The sequence below is a fragment of the Oncorhynchus gorbuscha genome, unplaced genomic scaffold (genome assembly GCF_021184085.1).
Source record: "Oncorhynchus gorbuscha isolate QuinsamMale2020 ecotype Even-year unplaced genomic scaffold, OgorEven_v1.0 Un_scaffold_383, whole genome shotgun sequence".
Lineage (NCBI taxonomy): Eukaryota > Metazoa > Chordata > Actinopteri > Salmoniformes > Salmonidae > Oncorhynchus > Oncorhynchus gorbuscha.
The window spans coordinates 394,630-409,629 of NW_025745232.1; the positions used below are offsets into that span (position 1 = coordinate 394,630).

The following is a 15,000-nucleotide window of genomic DNA, read 5'->3' on the forward strand; positions in this document are numbered from 1 at the left end:
CAGTGGGTTAACTGGTCTAGGAACAGTGGGTTAACTGGTCTAGGAACAGTGGGTTAACTGGTCTAGGAACAGTGGGTTAACTGCCTGTTCAGGGGCAGAAAGACAGATTTGTACCTTGTCAGCTCAGGGGATTTGAACTTGCAACCTTCCGGTTACTAGTCCAACGCTCTAACCACTAGGCTACTGTCACCACAGTAATGTTATTATATTAAGAAGCCTGCTACTGTACAGAACACTACCGACGACATCCGGGATTTTGATTAGATGTTGATGAGACAAATAAGACTTGTTGATAACTGGCTGAGAGAGTTGGACGAGAGGCATCATTCATGTCTTGTTGATAACTGGCTGAGAGAGTTGGACGAGAGGCATCATTCATGTCTTGTTGATAATTGGCTGAGAGAGTTGGACGAGAGGCATCATTCATGTCTTGTTGATAACTGGCTGAGAGAGTTGGACGAGAGGCATCATTCATGTCTTGTTGATAACTGGCTGAGAGAGTTGGACGAGAGGCATCATTCATGTCTTGTTGATAACTGGCTGAGAGAGTTGGACGAGAGGCATCATTCATGTCTTGTTGATAACTGGCTGAGAGAGTTGGACGAGAGGCATCATTCATGTCTTGTTGATAATTGGCTGAGAGAGTTGGACGAGAGGCATCATTCATGTCTTGTTGATAACTGGCTGAGAGAGTTGGACGAGAGGCATCATTCATGTCTTGTTGATAACTGGCTGAGAGAGTTGGACGAGAGGCATCATTCATGTCTTGTTGATAACTGGCTGAGAGAGTTGGACGAGAGGCATCATTCATGTCTTGTTGATAACTGGCTGAGAGAATTGGACGAGAGGCATCATTCATGTCTTGTTGATAACTGGCTGAGAGAGTTGGACGAGAGGCATCATTCATGTCTTGTTGATAACTGGCTGAGAGAGTTGGACGAGAGGCATCATTCATGTCTTGTTGATAACTGGCTGAGAGAGTTGGACGAGAGGCATCATTCATGTCTTGTTGATAACTGGCTGAGAGAGTTGGACGAGAGGCATCATTCATGTCTTGTTGATAATTGGCTGAGAGAGTTGGGCGAGAGGCATCATTCATGTCTTGTTGAGAACTGGCTCGTTCATGTATATTAGATGTAATTATGAAGCGTTTACTGTCAGTAGGTAGTTATCCCTACAATCCTAGGAAAAAAGGGTTCCAAAAGGGTTTTATTGACTGTCCCCGAACCATTTTAGTTCCAGGTAGAACCCTTTTTAGTTCCAGGTAGAACCCCTTTTTTAGTTCCGGGTAGAACCCTTTTTGGTTCCAGGTAGAACCATTTTTGGTTCCAGGTAGAACCCATTTTAGTTCCGAGTAGAACCCGTTTTAGTTCCGGGTAGAACCCGTTTTAGTTCCGGGTAGAACCCTTTTTAGTTCCAGGTAGAACCCTTTTTAGTTCGGGGTAGAACCATTTTTAGTTCTGGGTAGAACCCTTTTTGGTTCCAGGTAGAACCATTTTTAGTTCCGGGTAGAACCCTTTTTAGTTCCGGGTAGAACCCTTTTTGGTTCCGGGTAGAACCCATTTTGGTTCCGGGTCGAGTGCTTTTTAGTTCCATGTAAAACCCTTTCCACAGAGGTTTCTACATGGAACTCAGAAAGGTTCTACTTGGAACCAAAAAAGGTTCTACCTGGAACCAAGAAAGGTTATTCAAAGGGTTCTCCTAAGGGGGCAGCCCGAAGAAGCCGTTTAGTGTAGATAACTTTGAACTTGCAATCTTTGACTCTTAATTAGTTTTATCGAAAGCAGGGTAATTATATATCCCACATGAGTTTACAGCACTCTGGGCAATATTTTTATTTTTTTATTTAACCTTTATATAACCAGGCAAGTCAGTTGAGAACAAATTCTTATTTACAATTACGGCCAAACACGGAACACACTGAGCCACTCGGGAGGCCAAACATGTGCATAATATCATACATGTGGATAATATAATAATATCATACACAGTAACCTACAACACAAGGCCCAAATCTACACCGGAGTTGCTTACCAAGACATATTCCTGAATGGCCTAGTTACAGTTTTGACTTAAGTAACTATGGCAACGTTTAACAATGGCTGTCTAGCAAAGAGCAACAACCGGACAGAACTTGAACAGTTTTGACTTAAGTAACTATGGCAACATTTAACAATGGCTGTCTAGCAAAGATCAACAACCAGACAGAACTTGAACAATTGTTTCAAGAATAACGGGCAAATATTTATAAAATGGAGGTGAACACAGCTCTTCGAGACTTACCCAGAAAAGACTCACAGCTGTAAGTCTCTGCCAACGTTTGTTTCTGACATGTATTGACCCAAGGGGTGTGACTACTTATGTAAATTAGATATTCGTGTATTTAATAAATTTTCAAAAATGTTAAAAAAAAAAAAAAAAAAATGTAAACATATTTTCACTTTGTCATTATTAATCCATGTTACATTCAGGCTGTAAGGGTGTCAATACTTATGTAAATGAGATATTTATGTATTTAATACATTTTCAAAAATGTTTAAAAAACAATTCTTAACAGATTTTCACTATTTTCACTTTCACTTCATTATTAATCCATGTTACATTCTGGCTGTAACACAACATGTGTAGTGAGTCAAGGGGTGTGAATACTTATGTAAATGAGATATTTATGTATTTAATTTACAATACATTTTTGAATACTTTCCGAAGGCTCTGGATGTGAACAGGGGAGAACCTTTCGATAAACACTCTGAAGTCCTTTTCTTTTTGGAAAATAAAAAGGGGGTTCGAGCTCCTCGCTGCTCATCAGGATTCCAAACAGCAATCTTATCTGGAAAACATAGAGCACATCTACTTTAATGTAGTTCTATCGTATAGAAACGGAGCAACCAGAATAGACACACATCAGATCTCTAGTCAGACCGTATTTATACCAGTGGTGGTTCGACACACGTTACACAATATCCTCTGTTCTACTGAGACGTGTGTGTGTGTGTGTGTGTGTGTGTGTGTGTGTGTGTGTGTGTGTGTGTGTGTGTGTGTGTGTGTGTGTGTGTGTGTGTGTGTGTGTGTGTGTGTGTGTGTGTGTGTGTGTGTGTGTGTGTGTGTGTGTGTGTGTGTGTGTGTGTGTGTGTGTGTGTGTGTGTGTGTGTGTGTGTCTGTCTGCGTATGTAGTTGTACTGCAGAGTGTTTTATTCTGTTTTCCTCTCATCCTATTGGAAGAGAGAGAGAGAGAGAGAGAGAGAGAGAGAGAGAGAGAGAGAGAGAGAGAGAGAGAGGATGAAAGGCATCATCAGAATCACCTTTTATATATATATATATATATATATGCCATTTAGCAGACGCTTTTATCCAAAGCGACTTACAGTCATGTGTGCATAGATTCTACGTATATAAGTACATTTACCCAGAATGTTGCCTTAGTGAGAAGGTGCTGCCTTGGTGAGAAGGTGCTGCCTTGGTGAGAAGGTGCTGCCTTGGTTAGAAGGTGCTGCCTTGGTGAGAAGGTGCTGCCTTAGTGAAAAGGTGCTGCCTTGGTGAGAAGGTGCTGCCTTGGTGAGAAGGTGCTGCCATAGTTAGAAGGTGCTGCCTTGGTTAGAAGGTGCTGCCTTGGTGAGAGGTGCTGCCTTAGTGAAAAGGTGCTGCCTTGGTGAGAAGGTGCTGCCTTAGTGAAAAGGTGCTACCTTGGTGAGAAGGTGCTGCCTTAGTGAAAAGGTGCTGCCTTAGTGAGAAGGTGCTGCCTTAGTGAGAAGGTGCTGCCTTAGTGAGAAGGTGCTGCCTTGGTGAGAAGGTGCTGCCTTGGTGTGAAGGTGCTGCCTTGGTGAGAAGGTGCTGCCTTAGTGAGAAGGTGCTGCCTTAGTGAAAAGGTGCTGCCTTGGTGAGAAGGTGCTGCCTTAGTGAAAAGGTCCTGCCTTAGTGAGAAGGTGCTGCCTTGGTGAGAAGGTGCTGCCTTGGTGAAAAAGGTGCTGCCTTAGTGAGAAGGTGCTGCCTTAGTGTGAAGGTGCTGCCTTGGTGAGAAGGTGCTGCCTTAGTGAGAAGGTGCTGCCTTGGTGAGAAGGTGCTGCCTTGGTGAGAAGGGGCTGCCTTAGTGAGAAGGTGCTGCCTTGGTTATAAGGTGCTGCCTTAGTGAGAAGGTGCTGCCTTAATGAGAAGGTGCTGCCTTAGTGAGAAGGTGCTGCCTTAGTGAGAAGGTGCTGCCTTAGTGAGAAGGTGCTGCCTTGGTGAGAAGGTGCTGCCTTGGTGAGAAGGTGCTGCCTTGGTGAAAAGGTGCTGCCTTAGTGAGAAGGTGCTGCCTTGGTGAGAAGGTGCTGCCTTGGTGAGAAGGTGCTGCCTTGGTGATAAGGTGCTGCCTTGGTGAGAAGGTGCTGCCTTGGTGAGAAGGTGCTGCCTTGGTGAGAAGGTGCTGCCTTGGTGAGAAGGTGCTGCCATAGTTAGAAGGTGCTGCCTTGGTTAGAAAGTGCTGTCTTGGTGAGAAGGTGCTGCCTTGGTGAGAAGGTGCTGCCTTGGTGAGAAGGTGCTGCCTTGGTGAGAAGGTGCTGCCATAGTTAGAAGGTGCTGCCTTGGTTAGAAAGTGCTGTCTTGGTGAGAAGGTGCTGCCTTAGTGAAAAGGTGCTGCCTTGGTGAAAAGGTGCTGCCTTGGTGAGAAGGTGCTGCCTTGGTGAGAAGGTGCTGCCTTAGTGAAAAGGTGCTGCCTTGGTGAGAAGGTGCTGCCTTGGTGAGAAGGGGCTGCCTTAGTGAGAAGGTGCTGCCTTAGTGAGAAGGTGCTGCCTTGGTTATAAGGTGCTGCCTTAGTGAGAAGGTGCTGCCTTAGTGAGAAGGTGCTGCCTTAGTGAGAAGGTGCTGCCTTGGTGAGAAGGTGCTGCCTTATTGAGAAGGTGCTGCCTTAGTGAGAAGGTGCTGCCTTAGTGAGAAGGTGCTGCCTTGGTGAGAAGGTGCTGCCTTAATGAGAAGGTGCTGCCTTGGTTATAAGGTGCAGCCAACAATGTAGTATAGACTGATTATAGTGGAGTATTGGGTGAAACACACATTGAGTTGATTTTTGATAAGAGTGGGGGAAATAGTGGGAAGAGAGATTTAGAATAATAGACAGAGTGAGGATGGAGGGGGATGAAAGAGGGGGATGAGAAGTTGGTTTGAATGAAAGGGAGAAAGTGGGGATAGAGGGAGCTGGGAGGGATGGATATGAAGAACAGAGAGGGAAGGATGATCTGTTAGAATCTGCCCACCAGATTAGCTGGGAGGAGAGATTAACGAGACAAAACACACACTGTTACTTCTTTTAATACGCTCCCTCTCTCTCTCTCTTTAAGGTTCTCAGCTACACACACACACACACACACACACACACACACACACACACACACACACACACACACACACACAGACACAGACACAGACACACACACACACACACACACACACACACACACACACACACACACACACACACACACACACACACACACACACACACACACACACACACACACACAGCACTGTAGCCTCCATATATCAGCCCTTTCTATAACCATGTTTATGAGAGGTGTTCAGTAACACAGACCGTTTTGGAGGAGTTGGTTAAGTGATGTGAGGTGATACTCAGTACAAGTTGTTTACTTGTTATATTTATTAAACTTTAGTTGCAGTTGTCATAACTCTCCTGTGACAATCTGAGGGATCAGGTTCCAGTGGGTCTCTCTCTCTCTCTCTCTCTCTCTCTCTCTCTCTCTCTCTCTCTCTCTCTCTCTCTCTCTCTCTCTCTCTCTCTCTCTCTCTCTGTCTCTCTCTCTCTCTCTCTCTCTCTCTCTCTCTCTCTCTCTCTCTCTCTCTCTCTCTCTCTCTCTCTCTCTCTCTCTGTGTCTCTCTCTCTCTCTCTCTGTCTCTCTGTGTCTCTCTCTCTCTGTCTCTCTCTCTCTCTCTGTCTCTCTGTCTCTCTCTCTCTCTCTCTGTCTCTCTCTCTCTCTCTCTCTCTCTCTCTCTCTCTCTCTCTCTCTCTCTCTCTCTGTGTCTCTCTCTCTCTCTGTGTCTCTCTCTCTCGCTCTCTCTCTCTCTCTCTCTCTCTCTCTCTCTCTCTCTCTCTCTCTCTCTCTCTCTCTCTCTCTGTGTCTCTCTCTCTCTCTCTCTCTCTCTCTCTCTCTCTCTCTCTCTCTCTCTCTCTCTCTCTCTCTCTCTCTCAAAGAACTTCGGGACGGAGTCCCACTTTGGATTGGCTACAACTCTATAGACCACTAGACCAGAAAGAACTACAACTCTATAGACCACTAGACCAGAAAGAACTACAACTCTATAGACCACTAGACCAGAAAATATGAAGCTGACTCTCCATGTTGAAATGGTTAAGAACTACAACTCTGGAGGCCCAGGAGACCAGACAGCGTGTGGTTTTGGCTACATGGCTGGAAATGGTTCAACTCTGAGACTATCGATCACTACAGAATACGAGCAAATCCTAGACCTAGAACTACTTGTCTGCAGCTGGAAATGACGTAAGTCTAGTACGAGAATACCGACAACCGCAGAAGTATCTATTCTATACAACAACAATCTGTACACCTGACTTATCCATTACAACAGACACTATCCAGAGCCGCTGAGAAAGCGACAACTACGAAAAACCTTGTGACTCCTGGGGGAGTTTAACCAGAGACTCTCTGATGAACTGACTCTCCAGCAGACGGACCAGATTCCAACAGAGAAGAGAACAACGACATTCGGGCGTAAATATATACATTGGAATTATTAGGAGCGGACGTTCATGTGAAAAAGGATTAGCATTTCAATGAACAGAATTATCAACTGTGTGTAGTGAATCCATTTTGTCTTTCCCGCTCTTTTCCTGTTCCCACCCCCTTTCCTTTGTCTACCAAGCCGTCATACCGGTTTAGCCCACTAGGGACTTTTCTATCAATGCATTGTCAGTAACCAATATCTACTGTTTGATTGTTATGTATTTCTGTGATTATTTAGTTAGTTAGTAAATAAATTAATAAAGCTAATTTGTATATTGCTGATTCATTATAGAAACGAGGGTTCGTGCAGATATCCACGGGTTTGTAACGTTCAGTAATGACAACTGATAAAGTAATAATTATACATTAATACAAGACTAATCGACAAGATATGAAAATATCTGAAGAGTCGATTCGGGAAATAGAGACTCTATAAACAATTTTCCCGTGGTGCCCCGACTTCCTGGTTAATTAAAGTTGACATGATTAGTTTAATAATTACGTAATAATAATTACACATGGAGAATTCATTTGATGCAATAAGTCTTCACGTTTAATGATAGTCACAGACAGGACAGTAATCCATATCCACATGGTCTACTAGCTGGCCGTTACTAGTCCCCAGGTCTACTAGCTGGCCGTTACTAGTCCCCAGGTCTACTAGCTGGTCGTTACTAGTCCCCAGGTCTACTAGCTGGTCGTTACTAGTCCCCAGGTCTACTAGCTGGTCGTTACTAGTCCTCTGGTCTACTAGCTGGCCGTTACTAGTCCCCAGGTCTACTAGCTGGTCGTTACTAGTCCTCTGGTTTACTAGCTGGCCGTTACTAGTCCCCAGGTCTACTAGCTGGTCGTTACTAGTCCCCTGGTCTACTAGCTGGTCGTTACTAGTCCCCAGGTCTACTAGCTGGCCGTTACTAGTCCCCAGGTCTACTAGCTGGCCGTTACTAGTCCCCAGGTCTACTAGCTGGTCGTTACTAGTCCCCAGGTCTACTAGCTGGTCGTTACTAGTCCCCAGGTCTACTAGCTGGTCGTTACTAGTCCCCAGGTCTACTAGCTGGTCGTTACTAGTCCCCAGGTCTACTAGCTGGTCGTTACTAGTCCCCAGGTCTACTAGCCCTAGTCCCCAGGTCTACTAGCTGGTCGTTACTAGTCCCCAGGTCTACTAGCTGGTCGTTACTAGTCCCCAGGTCTACTAGCTGGCCGTTACTAGTCCCCAGGTCTACTAGCTGGTCGTTACTAGTCCCCAGGTCTACTAGCTGGTCGTTACTAGTCCCCAGGTCTACTAGCTGGTCGTTACTAGTCCCCAGGTCTACGTTACTAGTCCCCAGGTCTACTAGCTGGTCGTTACTAGTCCCCAGGTCTACTAGCTGGTCGTTACTAGTCCCCAGGTCTACTAGCTGGTCGTTACTAGTCCCCAGGTCTACTAGCTGGCCGTTACTAGTCCCCAGGTCTACTAGCTGGTCGTTACTAGTCCCCAGGTCTACTAGCTGGTCGTTACTAGTCCCCAGGTCTACTAGCTGGTCGTTACTAGTCCCCAGGTCTACTAGCTGGTCGTTACTAGTCCCCAGGTCTACTAGCTGGCCGTTACTAGTCCCCTGGTCTACTAGCTGGTCGTTACTAGTCCCCAGGTCTACTAGCTGGCCGTTACTAGTCCCCAGGTCTACTAGCTGGCCGTTACTAGTCCCCAGGTCTACTAGCTGGCCGTTACTAGTCCCCAGGTCTACTAGCTGGTCGTTACTAGTCCCCAGGTCTACTAGCTGGCCGTTACTAGTCCCCTGGTCAACTAGCTGGCCGTTACTAGTCCCCAGGTCTACTAGCTGGCCGTTACTAGTCCCCTGGTCTACTAGCTGGTCGTTACTAGTCCCCAGGTCTACTAGCTGGTCGTTACTAGTCCCCAGGTCAACTAGCTGGTCGTTACTAGTCCCCAGGTCTACTAGCTGGCCGTTACTAGTCCCCAGGTCTACTAGCTGGTCGTTACTAGTCCCCAGGTCTACTAGCTGGCCGTTACTAGTCCCCAGGTCTACTAGCTGGCCGTTACTAGTCCCCAGGTCTACTAGCTGGCCGTTACTAGTCCTCTGGTCTACTAGCTGGCCGTTACTAGTCCCCAGGTCTACTAGCTGGCCGTTACTAGTCCCCAGGTCTACTAGCTGGTCGTTACTAGTCCCCAGGTCTACTAGCTGGCCGTTACTAGTCCCCAGGTCTACTAGCTGGCCGTTACTAGTCCCCAGGTCTACTAGCTGGCCGTTACTAGTCCCCAGGTCTACTAGCTGGTCGTTACTAGTCCCCAGGTCTACTAGCTGGTCATTACTAGTCCCCAGGTCTACTAGCTGGTCGTTACTAGTCCCCAGGTCAACTAGCTGGTCGTTACTAGTCCCCAGGTCTACTAGCTGGCCGTTACTAGTCCCCAGGTCTACTAGCTGGCCGTTACTAGTCCCCAGGTCTACTAGCTGGTCGTTACTAGTCCCCAGGTCTACTAGCTGGTCGTTACTAGTCCCCAGGTCTACTAGCTGGCCGTTACTAGTCCCCAGGTCAACTAGCTGGTCGTTACTAGTCCCCAGGTCTACTAGCTGGCCGTTACTAGTCCCCAGGTCTACTAGCTGGCCGTTACTAGTCCCCAGGTCTACTAGCTGGCCGTTACTAGTCCCCAGGTCTACTAGCTGGTCGTTACTAGTCCCCAGGTCTACTAGCTGGCCGTTACTAGTCCCCAGGTCTACTAGCTGGTCGTTACTAGTCCCCAGGTCTACTAGCTGGTCGTTACTCGTCCTCTGGTCTACTAGCTGGTCGTTACTAGTCCCCAGGTCTACTAGCTGGCCGTTACTAGTCCCCAGGTCTACTAGCTGGTCGTTACTAGTCCCCAGGTCTACTAGCTGGTCGTTACTAGTCCCCAGGTCTACTAGCTGGCCGTTACTAGTCCCCAGGTCTACTAGCTGGTCGTTACTAGTCCTCTGGTCTACTAGCTGGCCGTTACTCGTCCTCTGGTCTACTAGCTGGTTGTTACTAGTCCCCAGGTCTACTAGCTGGTCGTTACTAGTCCCCAGGTCTACTAGCTGGTCGTTACTAGTCCCCAGGTCTACTAGCTGGCCGTTACTAGTCCCCAGGTCTACTAGCTGGTCGTTACTAGTCCCCAGGTCTACTAGCTGGTCGTTACTAGTCCCCAGGTCTACTAGCTGGCCGTTACTAGTCCCCAGGTCTACTAGCTGGTCGTTACTAGTCCTCTGGTCTACTAGCTGGCCGTTACTCGTCCTCTGGTCTACTAGCTGGTCGTTACTAGTCCCCAGGTCTACTAGCTGGTCGTTACTAGTCCCCAGGTCTACTAGCTGGTCGTTACTAGTCCCCAGGTCTACTAGCTGGTCGTTACTAGTCCCCAGGTCTACTAGCTGGTCGTTACTAGTCCCCAGGTCTACTAGCTGGTCGTTACAAGTCCCCAGGTCTACTAGCTGGTCGTTACTAGTCCCCAGGTCTACTAGCTGGTCGTTACTAGTCCCCAGGTCTACTAGCTGGTCGTTACTAGTCCCCAGGTCTACTAGCTGGTCGTTACTAGTCCCCAGGTCTACTAGCTGGTCGTTACTAGTCCCCAGGTCTACTAGCTGGTCGTTACTAGTCCCCAGGTCTACTAGCTGGCCGTTACTCGTCCTCTGGTCTACTAGCTGGTCGTTACTAGTCCCCAGGTCCTCTACCAGTTACCAAACATGGTCAACTAGCTGGTCGTTACTAGTCCCCAGGTTCCTACCAGTTACCAGACATGGTCTACTAGCTGGTCGTTACTAGTCCCCAGGTCTACTAGCTGGTCGTTACTAGTCCCCAGGTCTACTAGCTGGTTGTTACTAGTCCTCTGGTCTACTAGCTGGTCGTTACTAGTCCTCTGGTCCTCTACCAGTTACCAGACATGGTCAACTAGCTGGTCGTTACTAGTCCTCTGGTCTACTAGCTGGTCATTACTAGTCCTCTGGTCCTCTACCAGCTACCAGACATGGTCAACTAGCTGGTCGTTACTAGTCCTCTGGTCTACTAGCTGGTCGTTACTAGTCCCCAGGTCCTCTACCAGTTACCAAACATGGTCAACTAGCTGGTCGTTACTAGTCCCCAGGTTCTCTACCAGTTACCAGACATGGTCTACTAGCTGGTCGTTACTAGTCCTCTGGTCTACTAGCTGGTCGTTACTAGTCCTCTGGTCCTCTACCAGTTACCAGACATGGTCTACTAGCTGGTCGTTACTAGTCCTCTGGTCTACTAGCTGGTCATTACTAGTCCTCTGGTCCTCTACCAGCTACCAGACATGGTCAACTAGCTGGTCGTTACTAGTCCTCTGGTCTACTAGCTGGTCGTTACTAGTCCCCAGGTCCTCTACCAGTTACCAAACATGGTCAACTAGCTGGTCGTTACTAGTCCCCAGGTTCTCTACCAGTTACCAGACATGGTCTACTAGCTGGTCGTTACTAGCCCCCAGGTCTACTAGCTGGTCGTTACTAGTCTCCAGGTCCTCTACCAGTTACCAGACATGGTCTACTAGCTGGTCGTTACTAGTCCTCTGGTCTACTAGCTGGTCGTTACTAGTCCCCAGGTCTGCTAGCTGGTCGTTACTAGTCCTCTGGTCCTCTACCAGTTACCTGACATGGTCAACTAGCTAGTTTCTACTTAAAGAGTTAGGCAAGACTGTCTTCTCCTGTTGTGCACCACAGGCATGGAATAATCTACAATCCATTCTTCACCTGTGTTAGTGACCCCGGTGAGTTTAAAACTGTGAAGCCTGACTGTGTTAGTGACCCTGGGTGAGTTTAAAACTGTGAAGCCTGACTGTGTTAGTGACCCTGGGTGAGTTTAAAACTGTGAAACCTGACTGTGTTAGTGACCCTCAGTGAGTTTAAAACTGTGAAGCCTGACTGTGTTAGTGACCCTGGGTGAGTTTAAAACTGTGAAGCCTGACTGTGTTAGTGACCCTCAGTGAGTTTAAAACTGTGAAGCCTGACTGTGTTAGTGACCCTCAGTGAGTTTAAAACTGTGAAGCCTGACTCTGTTAGTGACCCTCAGTGAGTTTAAAACTGTGAAGCCTGACTCTGTTAGTGACCCTCAGTGAGTTTAAAACTGTGAAGCCTGACTCTGTTAGTGACCCTCAGTGAGTTTAAAACTGTGAAGCCTGACTGTGTTAGTGACCCTGGGTGAGTTTAAAACTGTGAAGCCTGACTGTGTTAGTGACCCTGGGTGAGTTTAAAACTGTGAAGCCTGACTGTGTTAGTGACCCTGGGTGAGTTTAAAACTGTGAAGCCTGACTGTGTTAGTGACCCTGGGTGAGTTTAAAACTGTGAAGCCTGACTGTGTTAGTGACCCTGGGTGAGTTTAAAACTGTGAAGCCTGACTGTGTTAGTGACCCTCGGTGAGTTTAAAACTGTGAAGCCTGACTGTGTTAGTGACCCTCAGTGAGTTTAAAACTGTGAAGCCTGACTGTGTTAGTGACCCTCAGTGAGTTTAAAACTGTGAAGCCTGACTGTGTTAGTGACCCTGGGTGAGTTTAAAACTGTGAAGCCTGACTGTGTTAGTAACCCTGGGTGAGTTTAAAACTGTGAAGCCTGACTGTGTTAGTGACCCTGGGTGAGTTTAAAACTGTGAAGCCTGACTGTGTTAGTGACCCTCAGTGAGTTTAAAACTGTGAAGCCTGACTGTGTTAGTGACCCTCAGTGAGTTTAAAACTGTGAAGCCTGACTGTGTTAGTGACCCTCAGTGAGTTTAAAACTGTGAAGCCTGACTGTGTTAGTGACCCTGGGTGAGTTTAAAACTGTGAAGCCTGACTGTGTTAGTGACCCTTAGTGAGTTTAAAACTGTGAAGCCTGACTGTGTTAGTGACCCTGGGTGAGTTTAAAACTGTGAAGCCTGACTGTGTTAGTGACCCTGGGTGAGTTTAAAACTGTGAAGCCTGACTGTGTTAGTGACCCTGGGTGAGTTTAAAACTGTGAAGCCTGACTGTGTTAGTGACCCCGGTGAGTTTAAAACTGTGAAGCCTGACTGTGTTAGTGACCCTCAGTGAGTTTAAACTGTGAAGCCTGACTGTGTTAGTGACCCTCAGTGAGTTTAAAACTGTGAAGCCTGACTGTGTTAGTGACCCTCAGTGAGTTTAAAACTGTGAAGCCTGACTGTGTTAGTGACCCTCAGTGAGTTTAAAACTGTGAAGCCTGACTGTGTTAGTGACCCTGGGTGAGTTTAAAACTGTGAAGCCTGACTGTGTTAGTGACCCTGGGTGAGTTTAAAACTGTGAAGCCTGACTGTGTTAGTGACCCTGGGTGAGTTTAAAACTGTGAAGCCTGACTGTGTTAGTGACCCTGGGTGAGTTTAAACTGTGAAGCCTGACTGTGTTAGTGACCCTCAGTGAGTTTAAAACTGTGAAGCCTGACTGTGTTAGTGACCCTGGGTGAGTTTAAAACTGTGAAGCCTGACTGTGTTAGTGACCCCCGGTGAGTTTAAAACTGTGAAGCCTGACTGTGTTAGTGACCCTCAGTGAGTTTAAACTGTGAAGCCTGACTGTGTTAGTGACCCTCAGTGAGTTTAAAACTGTGAAGCCTGACTGTGTTAGTGACCCTCAGTGAGTTTAAAACTGTGAAGCCTGACTGTGTTAGTGACCCTCAGTGAGTTTAAAACTGTGAAGCCTGACTGTGTTAGTGACCCTGGGTGAGTTTAAAACTGTGAAGCCTGACTGTGTTAGTGACCCTGGGTGAGTTTAAAACTGTGAAGCCTGACTGTGTTAGTGACCCTGGGTGAGTTTAAAACTGTGAAGCCTGACTGTGTTAGTGACCCTGGGTGAGTTTAAACTGTGAAGCCTGACTGTGTTAGTGACCCTCAGTGAGTTTAAAACTGTGAAGCCTGACTGTGTTAGTGACCCTGGGTGAGTTTAAAACTGTGAAGCCTGACTGTGTTAGTGACCCTGGGTGAGTTTAAAACTGTGAAGCCTGACTGTGTTAGTGACCCTCAGTGAGTTTAAAACTGTGAAGCCTGACTGTGTTAGTGACCCTCAGTGAGTTTAAAACTGTGAAGCCTGACTGTGTTAGTGACCCTCAGTGAGTTTAAAACTGTGAAGCCTGACTGTGTTAGTGACCCTCAGTGAGTTTAAAACTGTGAAGCCTGACTGTGTTAGTGACCCTGGGTGAGTTTAAAACTGTGAAGCCTGACTGTGTTAGTGACCCTTAGTGAGTTTAAAACTGTGAAGCCTGACTGTGTTAGTGACCCTGGGTGAGTTTAAAACTGTGAAGCCTGACTGTGTTAGTGACCCTGGGTGAGTTTAAAACTGTGAAGCCTGACTGTGTTAGTGACCCTGGGTGAGTTTAAAACTGTGAAGCCTGACTGTGTTAGTGACCCCCGGTGAGTTTAAAACTGTGAAGCCTGACTGTGTTAGTGACCCTCAGTGAGTTTAAACTGTGAAGCCTGACTGTGTTAGTGACCCTCAGTGAGTTTAAAACTGTGAAGCCTGACTGTGTTAGTGACCCTCAGTGAGTTTAAAACTGTGAAGCCTGACTGTGTTAGTGACCCTCAGTGAGTTTAAAACTGTGAAGCCTGACTGTGTTAGTGACCCTGGGTGAGTTTAAAACTGTGAAGCCGGACTGTGTTAGTGACCCTGGGTGAGTTTAAAACTGTGAAGCCTGACTGTCTTAGTGACCCTGGGTGAGTTTAAAACTGTGAAGCCTGACTGTGTTAGTGACCCTGGGTGAGTTTAAACTGTGAAGCCTGACTGTGTTAGTGACCCTCAGTGAGTTTAAAACTGTGAAGCCTGACTGTGTTAGTGACCCTGGGTGAGTTTAAAACTGTGAAGCCTGACTGTGTTAGTGACCCTGGGTGAGTTTAAAACTGTGAAGCCTGACTGTGTTAGTGACCCTCAGTGAGTTTAAACTGTGAAGCCTGACTGTGTTAGTGACCCTCAGTGAGTTTAAACTGTGAAGCCTGACTGTGTTAGTGACCCTCAGTGAGTTTAAACTGTGAAGCCTGACTGTGTTAGTGACCCTGGGTGAGTTTAAGTTTATAGTGTTTCAAATATGGTGGATAGAACCCAAGTGGCTTTTTGTCTTTGGGTCACTTCTAAATATACTGGGGCCTTGGTCTCCCCTCTCTTCCCTTTTCCCCTCCCTCTTTCCTCCCCTCCCTCATCTTTCTTCCCCTCCCTCTTTCTTCCCCTCCCTCATCTTTCTTCCCTCCCTCTTTCCTCCCATCCCTCATCTTTCCCCCCTCCATCTTTCCTCCCATCCCTCTTTCCTCCCCTCCATCTTTCCTCCCCTCCCTCTTTTCTCCCTTCCAG

At 47.1% G+C, this 15,000-nt stretch overlaps 1 protein-coding gene across 5 annotated transcripts in view; it reads left to right on the top strand.

Moving 5' to 3' along the window:
* Positions 1–15,000, top strand: part of LOC124018038 (adhesion G protein-coupled receptor L3-like) — a 177,300-nt gene that overhangs the window by 103,679 nt on the left and 58,621 nt on the right. The window lies entirely within an intron of this gene.